The sequence below is a fragment of the Alnus glutinosa genome, chromosome 5, assembly GCF_958979055.1.
Source record: "Alnus glutinosa chromosome 5, dhAlnGlut1.1, whole genome shotgun sequence".
Taxonomy (NCBI): domain Eukaryota; kingdom Viridiplantae; phylum Streptophyta; class Magnoliopsida; order Fagales; family Betulaceae; genus Alnus; species Alnus glutinosa.
Window position 1 is genome coordinate 20,955,280 of NC_084890.1, and position 11,701 is coordinate 20,966,980.

Consider the following 11,701-nt stretch of genomic DNA (forward strand, 5'->3'; position numbering starts at 1 on the left):
TATACATCTATCACAAAATAATTACAACGAGAGCCATTTAACATCTATCTGTTTAAGTCTTATCAACATAATATTTACATAACAAGAATGGCTTACAAAGAATAAGTGACTCAGGCGTCACAAGAACCAACTTTTCCTTTTAAGTCTTGCGTGCACTATAATAGCTACAATTTTATGAACTTTTATTTGAAAAACCCCCATAGCTGATATAGCAAACACCGAATAATAGAAACATTTTAAGCATACTATGGAGCTAAGACTTATACATAGAAGTTCCATTGTTGGAAACAACTGCATACATTCTCACCTACTATAATACTTTTGATTTTGTGGCTTAGGCTTACATACACACGAAGGCGTTCACATGCACGTAGACCTTAAGCTGGAAAACAATGGCATTTAAATCATGCAACCATCCGATAGAAATATACATAAGCTCTTTTCTATTGAGACTCTTATGCATACTAATACGTCTAGCAAAACTACTCATAGTATAAAAACAATGCTATACATGTTCATGCAAGTTTTCATGTATGGGGCTTGCCCCGAGGTAGTGAAAGCTTGCAATCGTACCCCCTGGGACTTGTCCCTTTGAAATTACCGTTTCCCGTGGTTGTAAACCTCACTTCGTTCCATGTTCAACATTTATATGTTCATGCTTCATGCCTTACAACAATACATATCTTTTCCAATTCCATTATCATGCTTTAACACATGCTTTCAATAAGATTCCATAAACAGTTTAACACATCAATTCATCAATCAATATTTGCGTAATTTAAATCCAAACCACAGCGCACACATTCATACCCTTTAAATAAATTCAAACACCTTTCATTCATGCATCAATTTCATAAACATCATTGCTATATTTGAACATAATGGGAAACTACTTAAATCATTCCAAAAGCATATATTCAACATACAGTCAGTTCGAATTTGTAAAACAATATATATTTGCAATTCAATAATGTCAGTTCGAATTTGTAAAACAATATATATTTGCAATTCAATAATACTTAAAATATAACTTGTCAGTGAGTAGAATACTCACCTTGACTGCATAAGACTCATGACTTGAATATTTCTCGTGTTCTAGTTACTTGGACTCAACATTAGAGAACACGTTGAAGTCTCCAATCATGACACGCCTGCAAACATTTATGGCGTCAGACTAGCTATTGAATCCCATACTCTTATGACACATAAACTACCCGTGTGCTTACACGTCGTATCTCCTGCTTCTAAAGCTAGCTAGATACTTTAGGCTATTATTAGGTTCATTGGTTGTAGCTTCTTATTATATCTAGCTTATTAATTAGAAGATGCATTTACTATTTTATTTACCTACTTATTATTATTACGTCACATTATCATCGTTAATTCTTTTTATAGCTTGTTGCTTATTTACTAAGTTAACAATGCCTATTCAACTCATGTACATGTATATATATATACACACATGCAATGCTTAACAAGCTTAAACTTAATCCAATGATACACTTAAATACTTTGTGTACATGGATAGGTAAATTAGATACTTAATTACCTTATTGTCATTATTAACTATTAAGTCTTATAATTTCTTTATCACACTTAGGTAATTTATAATACATAGATAAACACACTAATTCTTTAGTTACATTACCAAATGGACTCGGAGCCTATTTATGTATTTCCATCACTTTTATATATATATATATATATATATATATATATATATATATATATATATATATATATATATATATATATATACTAACCGACTTTAGATTGCCTTGGACTTCACAACCATTTGTTCTTCTAATCTTAACCTACTACATTTATTGCTATTATGTTGATCTATGATTTCCATAATATAATTTTCATTTTTATTCTATTAAACACTACAACAACCTATTCTCTATTTTAACCGTACTTGCCATTTACACAAGCTAAACAATCTAACTTTATTAACTTCAACTCTTTATAACATCAACTCTTTTCAACAAACCAACTAACAAACTACATTCTCCAACTTCACAATAAAGTCTCAAACCAATGGGTATCAATAAATCCAACACGTAGAATCAATCTCTTAAATAAACAACTTAAAATCAATTACAACCTTCTTTCATAAACCACAATCTACCTTTAAAATTCCATATCCAACTCAGTTAACATCAACCCTAAAATATAAATAAACTTAATCCTTAACAAATAAACATAAACTAACATCATCATCCCATTTACAAACACAAACCAGATTTGGATTTCCATCAAAGCATCACTTTGGAAATCCAATAAAAAATCCAACAATTTATTTTAGAGTACTATACATGGGCTAGCCTCAACAAAACCAAAACCCCAAGAAAAAACCCCATTCGGCCTAGTTAGGAAAATACCCAACAATCAACATCTAAATGTAAATCAACCAACCAAAACCATTAGGCCATCCACAGAAAATTGTCCAAATCAACAAGACCTACCCCCAAACTATACAATGTCACATACCCAAAAATCACTCCAAAACTTCATCACATTCACTCCACATCAAACTTCATCAAACCAAACCATAAAATCTACTCCTCAACCGGTAACCGCAAGGACCAAAAGGGAAGACCCATTCAGCCCTACTAGGAAAAAACTTAATACAAATCAAACATCAACACGACGACATAGCAAAAGCCCCAAAACGTCCAAACAAAACCCTAGATTCGGACTCAATTAGAAATCCAACAAATTAATATGATTTCAAGTTATAAATTTAATAGGTATGATGGATTCTCAAAGAAAAGCTTCAATCATTAACATTTTAGCATCTATGGATGAAATGCCCTAATAAACAACCTAAAAATCAACAACAATCTCCCTAAAACCAAAACCCATTACCATATTAACCTAAAATCCGCATCTAAACAAATCTTAAACCATACAAATGATTTTTGTGCTATATAATCGATGGGTAACATGAAAACACAAGAAAAATGCTAGAAATTACCCCACAAAAGCCCATGGCCGGAACCCATGAACCGTTGCTTCTCCTTCTCTTCTTCTTCTTCTTCTTCTTCTTCTTCTTCTTCTTCTCTCTTTTTCTTGGGCTGCAACACGGCTGGATCTTCCTTTCCAGCAGGTCACTCTCTCAACGACGGCTCTCTCTCTCACACGCCAGCCCCTCCTCACTCTCACGGTGTGCATATGTGTGTGGAAGGAAGGGAGAAAGGAAGAAATGGGGAGAAGGGGTCCTGAGAGATAGAACAGGGGGAGTGAATGTTGTTTTACCGAAATGGGCTTGTCCCACAATTTATTTATTTTTTCTTTTCATTTTATCTAAGGGATAAGGTATCCCAAGAGTGATTCATAGCCACATATGTGGCTATGGATAAGATTTCCTTTTTGTTTTAAACCCTCATATTTTCTAAATTATAACATTACCCCACCTTATATTAATTTTATCCTTTGTTAATTAATAAATGGCCCCTTATTTATCAACCTATAGTTTAACCCTTATAATTAATTATTTAATATAATATGACTTATTATTAGTATTTTATTTCTTAATTCTATTACGTTATATTAAACCCATTTTTATTATTCCAATCATATAAATTTATCTTCTTAGAATTTATTATTAGTCTCATTTATTTAGTAAATATGACTTATTAAATACTAATTTCCTATTTATATTTCTTGGTCTATACACCGATCTTGATATGTGAATGTGTTCGCTCATCGCCCTGAGGAAGAGCATCAAAGAAGTCCATAAGATTCTCCAAGCTAGGAGATTCCAGAATACCTGTGAATGGAACCCCTGGAATGGCAAGTACATGGACCTCAATAATAGAGCTGATCAGCTGGGAGTCAATCTGGATAATGTGCCCGCGAACTGTAGTCTGAAGAATGATCCCACTGTCATCATCCCGTTTCACCTCCATGTACCCATAAAAGTAACGCACCAGCCGGGGATAGACCGGACATGCACAATTGTAGAGATATCCACAGTGATTGTCCTGAATCATCTGAGTAATAAAATTCAGAGGAGTAACCATAACGTCTGCTTTGACAATGTTTGGCTCTGGGATGACTTGCCTACTTTCCATTCAAGCCTTGGTGGTTACAATTCCTTCATCTGTCCTCCGTCTCACCCTGCGCTGAGAACTGCTTGAAGACATTTTTATGAAAATATGCAAAGAATAAATTCCCAAAAATACCACAAAAATGTTATAATTATGGCATTATAACGGCAATAAAATGGACTTTCCAAAATTACACATATAAAAACAAATATCCCAAATGATGAGTGTCAAATATTGTATTTTTGGACCCCTTGATTTACACTAGTTAGACCTTTGGCTTTGTTATTTTCTGATGTTTTGGCTAGTGTTGGTGTTTTTTGTGTTTTGTAGGACATTAAAAGAAAAATGGCAAATTTCAAGTAAAAATACATGGAAAAATTCAAAAATTTTGGAAAGTCGATCGATCTCATCTCAAATCAATTGAGCGCATTTTTGCCCAAGTTCGATTGATCGAATTTTAAATCGATCGATCAACATTTCCCAGAACTAAAAATTGTATACGCGCATCAGAACGCCCAATTAAGGGCTTTTCATGACAAAATGCCCTTCTTCCTCTGATTTCTATAGAAGAATCCGTCAAAAACCCCAGCAAGAGACCTTTCAGAAGAGAAGAAACCCTAAAGAGGGATAGAGGTGTCATTTTACATGGGCTTTTAACCCTAATGTCCTTCTATAAAGCCATAGCCATGCCTCCTTGTTGGAGTAGCGAATTAGGGCAGCAGCTAGGGTTATTTTCGTTCATTTTGCAGCTTAGTTCAGTAGCTCGTTTCCTTTAGTTACTTTTCTTTTGTAAGTTTTCTTTTATTTTATGATAGTTCTTCAAGTTCTTGTGGTATTTTTAGTCATGGGAGGCTAGACCTCTCAACTAAGGTTGAGGATGAAACCTCGCCATTGATAACTCTCACACTCTTGTTATGTTATTTGTACATTCCAACTTTTATTGAAATGCTATTCAAGTTTCATTCTCTTTATTGAAATCCCATACCCTTAGACTGAATGTGAATTTATTGAAGTAGTAGGGCATTTAATGTGTTGCAACCAATGGATAAATTGAGTTGTCGGTTTGAAAAAGGGTATCCATTGTGATCTATTCCTTGAATAGATATAATAGATGATTTGATTTCAAATGGGTACTCTTTGTGATTTAAGTTGGATTCATTAAATGGTTCTATCATATATGGTTAAGTACTTGAATAACAAAGCAAAGCTTAAATGTTCTTTGGGTGTTTAAATGGAAAACAAGAGAGTGTGATGCAGGACGAGACAAAAATAAATAGATTATTTAGTTAGTTTTAAATTATTTGTTTTATTGTATTCAATTAGGGACTTGAACCAAAGTTTAAGTTATTTAATAATGGGCTTGGCCCAAAGTCAATCATGTTAGTAGTCATGTTAGTCTAAGTTATTTGTCATTTTAAAAAGTGGGCTTGGCCCATGGCCCAAAGTCAATCACATAGGGTTAGGGTTAGAGTTAGAGTTAGAGTGTCTACTTAAGCATAATAATCTCTTGTAATAAGACAGATTATGATGTTATGAAAAATATGTTTGTTTCTCTGAGGTGTGATTCCTCTATTCTATGGTGGTGAGATGCTGCCAAAGCCAGTGAGACGTTGGTTTGTTCTTCCTTATTGTTAATTTGGTGAGACTCCAGGTTAGCAAAAGGTTTATCTCTTTGATTTTCTGTTTGTTTTAATTCCTGCTGCGTCAATTTTGGTATCAAAGCATCCTACAATTGTTTTCTATCAACAATTACGAGATCCGATTTTAATATCCGTCGATGAGTTATGGACGGTATAAAGATCTTGATAGTGGTCGATCTTCCGAGCATTCTCAATACGGGGACAAAGTTGTGTCAGATTTTTATGGTGGAAAGGATCCACAGGCATTCCAAGATTGGCTCGATGCGTTGGAAGACTTTCTTGAATGGATTGGTATCTCACCAAATCGAAAGGTGCGTTCCGTCAAGAATACGCTCAAGGGTGAAGCACATGATTGGTGGCACAGTGTTGAAGAATATCATCACCGCCTACGACTACCACCCATCACCGATTGGGAAGAGATGAGATTCAAGTTGCGAGAGAAGTACGGGGATAGCTATGATAATCAACAGCAACGAGATTCCGCCATTCATGTATTGAACCAGGTACGCCTTTGCACTGCACGGCTAGATGACGGTCTCACACGCATGGAGTGTTACGTCTTTTCTAGCAAAACCCAACTAGCAATCACTGCCATTCATAAACCCCAAGAAACCAAAACATAACCATCATTGATACCCAAACCCTCTCCACCGACGAACAACCAAGCTTCCCATCTACAAATCAAACCACCAAACACCCCAACCCACCTCAAATCGACAACCTCAGCTGTTCAAGATCCAAAGCAAACCCCATCAGAAAATTCCGGGTAACCACCGTTGATACCCACAACCACCGCTAATACCCAAATCCATACCCACTATCGGACAACCCAACCCACCGCCATCCCCGTGCCGGGACACCCACAGAATCAACCCACTTTTCCTGCCGTGCGCCCCCATCATCAACCCACCATCATTGATACCCAAACCACAAAGCCCACAAAGAGAAGCCTACAAACCTCTCTCGACTCTGCAATCCATCACTGCACATGAAGTGGTGTTCCTGCCTCCACCCAAAATTTCATCTTTGCTGCCAGTGATCTGCGCCTTCAACTGGTCTTCCGGTGATCAACCAAAGACCGTTACCCAACTGGTCCTCCGGCGATCTGCGCTGCCAACAGCCACATTCAGTCGCGCCAATCTGCAAGTCCACCGAACCACCCTGTCGGGCTGCCCTCCATCAGCTCCTCATTTGGACTTTACAAAACAGCTATGTTGTGCGAGAGAAGACTCTGTTGCTGTTTGGTTCGGAAGGAGAAGAAAAGCAAATTTTGTTTCTTATGTTTGGTTCAGAAAGAGGAAGAAGAAGAAAATAAAAGAGAAAGAGGAAGAAGATGAGAATAAAAGCTAGAAGACTCCTTGGTTTTGATTGTCAAAGAGGATTAAAGCAAAGAAGAAAGTGGAAGTACTCCAATTTGCTGTCAAAAAGCAAGAGACTAAAGACAAAAAGAAATCAAAGGAGAAAGATGCATGGGCAATCGGTCAAAGTGTTTATTTTATTATTGTTGCCATGTTTTTACGTTGCAGGTTTCAAGTTTCACCACAGTGCAAAAAAAAAAAAAAAAAAACAAAAACAAAAAAAAAAAGAGACGAAAAAGGAGGAGGTGTCTATTGAAAGCTATTGGGCTTATCCTAAACTTTTTAGTTTTGAAATTTTGAAGGCCCATATCAGCAACAGTTCATCTGGTCCACGTTGAAGCCCAGTTTAAGTTATTTAATAATGGGCTTGGCCCAAAGCATTGTCACCTAAACTCGAGGACGAGTTCTTTTCGAAGAATGGGAGAATGATGCAGGACGAGACAAAAATAAATAGATTATTTAGTTAGTTTTAAATTATTTGTTTTATTGTATTCAATTAGGGACTTGAACCAAAGTTTAAGTTATTTAATAATGGGCTTGGCCCAAAGTCAATCATGTTAGTAGTCATGTTAGTCTAAGTTATTTGTCATTTTAAAAAGTGGGCTTGGCCCTTGGCCCAAAGTCAATCACATTAGGGTTAGGGTTAGAGTTAGAGTGTCTACTTAAGCATAATAATCTCTTGTAATAAGACAAATTATGATGTTATGAAAAATATGTTTGTTTCTTGGAGGTGTGATTCCTCTATTCTATGGTGATGAGACGTTGGTTTGTTCTTCCCTATTGTTAATTTGGTGAGACTCCAGGTTAGCAAAAGGTTTATCTCTTTAATTTTCTGTTTGTTTTAATTCCTACTGCGTCAGAATGAGTTGTTGAATTTAGTTTGCTGGATTCTTAAGCCTTAGTTCTTTTTCTTTTCTTTTCTTTTTTTTTATATTTTGTTTCATCATCTTTAACTTAGTTGTTATTTTGTATGTTTGACATCAACATTTGGAACTAGGTTAAAATGAGGTTAGTTGAACAAAACACTGATTTTCAACATTTTCTGTGGGATCGACCTTGCACTTGCAAAACCCTTTATTGCAAATGATCCGTGCACTTGCGAGTATTACAATTTGTACAACACCAAACACAGTTCAAAAAATTGCAGACTACATAATCCAATCTCAACAGCAAAAAATAATCAAGCTCATGCATTATTTATCTCAAAAATATTCCAAAAATAATCCTAATATTTCAAAAGTATAAAAAACTGATGACAAAATACAAGGAACAAAAGAAATACCTAGAAGGAGATGATAAAATGTAGAAAAGGACAAAATAGGACGAAAAAAAATCACGATGAAAACCGCACATTTTTTTTTTTTAAAAAAAAAAAACTGAGAGAAAATATGAGTGGTGCGGCGCAGGGAGAAAGAGATGCGGATCTTAAACCTGTAGGGCTACAGTCCGAATGTGTCACTTAACCGTCCGGATGGAAGGTCCGCACGCGTCTAGACTCAAAAATATGTCCATCCGGACGCTCCACATTGAAAGCTGAAATTAGAGGAAAATTTGTATAAAAAGAATTTTCCCTAAAGTTAGCTTCAAAACACGCATGTATAAATAACTGATATGGCAGTCAGAAAGCAATTCAAAAATATGTAAAAATATAATTGAGAGTCAAGTAATCAATGACCATAAATTTCCCTACAGATAGAAATTTTAAATAGTTTTACTCAACTCATGCTATGTGTGTGTGTGTGTGTGTGTGTGTGTGTGTGTGAAAGCTTTCTCAGTAAGGTATGATATTTTCTATATGATTTATAGCAACTGAATTTTCTAAACAAGAGAGAAATTCAATGTTAAATCAGTCAAAAGTCAAACCTTATTTTACTAGGGCCTAGCCACCTTCATCTGATACACTCCCCCTAAAATGCAGCACTTTTCTTTTACTTAGTCCTTTAGTGACTGTCTATTCCGCAATGATTTGGTCACTGACTGTTCTATAGGGACAAGTTTAAGAACAGATTTACAGCACAATAAGCAGTGGATCTTTTTATTTATCCATATTTATTGAAATTTAAATTTTTTTTATCACTTGGTGCTGCAACCTAGAAAAAATGCCAGAATTTATAGGTTCTAGGTTCAACTAGCGAGTTGATCAATTTGACCATCTTAGCAAAAAAAATCTCTCTCATCAAAATTTTCAGAAGCTAAAAATTAGAGAGTAAAAAAAAATGTGCCTTATGAGAACTTTGGATAGTGCATAATTTTTCATTGCATGAGAAAAGCAACTATCTAGTATTAAGATGCAACAGGAAAACTTAGCAAATATCATACATAAACTCTCAATCATATATAAGCATATTTAATCAAAACACAATGAACTAAGATATCAGGCAAAAATGCATAGAATATTTGAAAAGCTATCAAAAGAAAAAATTAAAATATATATATATATATTCTGCATCTTCTAACCCATTTTTTTTAAAAAAAAAATGTTGAAAAAATAAGACAACAAAAAAACAAAAACATGCTTATAGAGAAAAGAATTAATATCTAGTCCTAGCATGTAAGGTAAGAGCAAACCTAACCTCAGGGAGAGAGGTCTGGAATTACCAAGACAGAAAAGAAGCCGCCCAACGTGCTTTCTCTGTCATCCCCACAAAGTACCTGCAGAAATTTTCTCCAAACAACAAGAAAAAAAATATATGGTTCAACAAACAGAATGAAAAGCATAAGCAAGATATGGCAAGATAAACAATGCAATGCAACCATACCTGATACGTACTAGGATTTAGGAAGCAAAATCCTAAGCATGGTAAGGCTCCACCTTTACTAGGTGAGTCCACTCCCCCTCAAGGGGTTAATGGTCTCATCCTTCCTTTCCCATACCTTATTTACCTGAGAGGCATGCATGGGGTAAGCTATGGCCAAATTGTTCAGTTTGACTAGGACACTCTTCATCATGTTGACAAGCCCTTCATAAATTTGATTCTTATTGGGCTTGTGAGGCTTCATTCTAAAGCATTCGGCCTTGGTGTGGTCATACTTACCACAATGACGGCATGAGGGAGAACCACTTTGAGGATATTGCCGTTTTTGCCGAAAAGCTTGATGATGTTTGGAAGGTTTAGAGCTAGACTTACCTATCTTTCACTCTTGTTTTTTGATCCAAGGCTTCTGATGCCTGATCTGATGACAGTGTGGCCTAATGTGTCCTGTGACACCACATTGATGGCAGGTAGGCTGACTTTGTTTGCTGAAATGCTTATTGACGGGTTCTGCAATTTTAAGGTTAGCATTCTTACACAAAACAAAGTTCTTTCCTTCTTGAGATAAATGTCTTCTATAGGGCGGAACATATTTATCAAAACAAGGTTTCTCAATATTGCCCTTTTTAGGAGCAACCTGCTTATTCCAAAGCCTGTGGGATTTCAACAAATAACAATTTGGTCTAATATGACTGATATTCCCACAATAATGACAAGTAGGAACAAATTTACCTTGTGTTCCTGAGTCCTTGGACTTAGGCTTCTCACAGTCATTTAAGCAAGAATTTTTAGAATTATCTAAACAAGCCGTATCTACTATCACATGCTTAATAACAATAGAATCTAATTCAGAATCAGAAGTATATGAAGTAGAAGCACTCAAATCATCAACTATTAAGTCAGGCTTGTTAGAAATATCTCTTTGAATACAAAGCATACTTTTCAAATTTTCACTAGAGAATTTTCTTAAGAGATCTTCAGATTCTTTTAATTTAATCTCAAGTGAATCAACAGTGTTAAACATCATGGTATTCTCAGATTTTAAAGAGTCAATCAAAGCATGTGATTCAGGCAGTGAATGATTAAAAACTCTTTTTCTTGCTTAAACATTTTGATCTCTTTATTGAAATTTTTAGAATTTTTACTAATTTTAAAAAAATCCTCAAAGAGCTCATTATCAGAATTCTCTTCAGATAGTTGAGAAGAATTCATGATAAAAAGAAGTCAACAAAAATATGGATCACACTCAAAAAATTAATCCAAACACGAGTGAACCCGCTCTGATACCAATTGAAAAATCTAGACTTCTAATTTATCGTGTGTGTATGAAAAATGTGTTACAAAATATCTAAATGCGGAATTTAAATAAGACAGATATTTTGTTAACGAAGTGAAAACTCAATTAAGAGAAAAACCACTCCGAGACAGCCAAACTCAGGAATTCTACTATTCAGAAGATAAAGCTAGTAACTAAGCAATAACACTCACATACCCCGATGCAGTAATCGTACATTGTACTCTGACATGTACCTATACACGAATGCTTCCCAATCAGGTCTCCAACCTGAAGGGATCTTCAATTGATTCCTTTAGGTCACACTCCGAACAACTCTTAGAGAGCTAGCAGATTTTCACAATTTCTACCTAAACACCCTCTCTAAGCTCAAGAGAATTTAATACCGAATTTTGTAAATAATACATGCCTAGATGCCTCTATTTATAGGCATTAGAAGACCTAAATCGAGTCTGATTCGGATTTCTCTAGGCCGTGTCCGGACGTAGGCTGAGAGCATTTGGACGGTAAACTACAACCGTCATTCCATAACGCGCTTCACGCGTTTCCTTGTTAAGGCTGCGTCCGGACGATATTGCCCTAACGTCCTGACGGTGTTGCT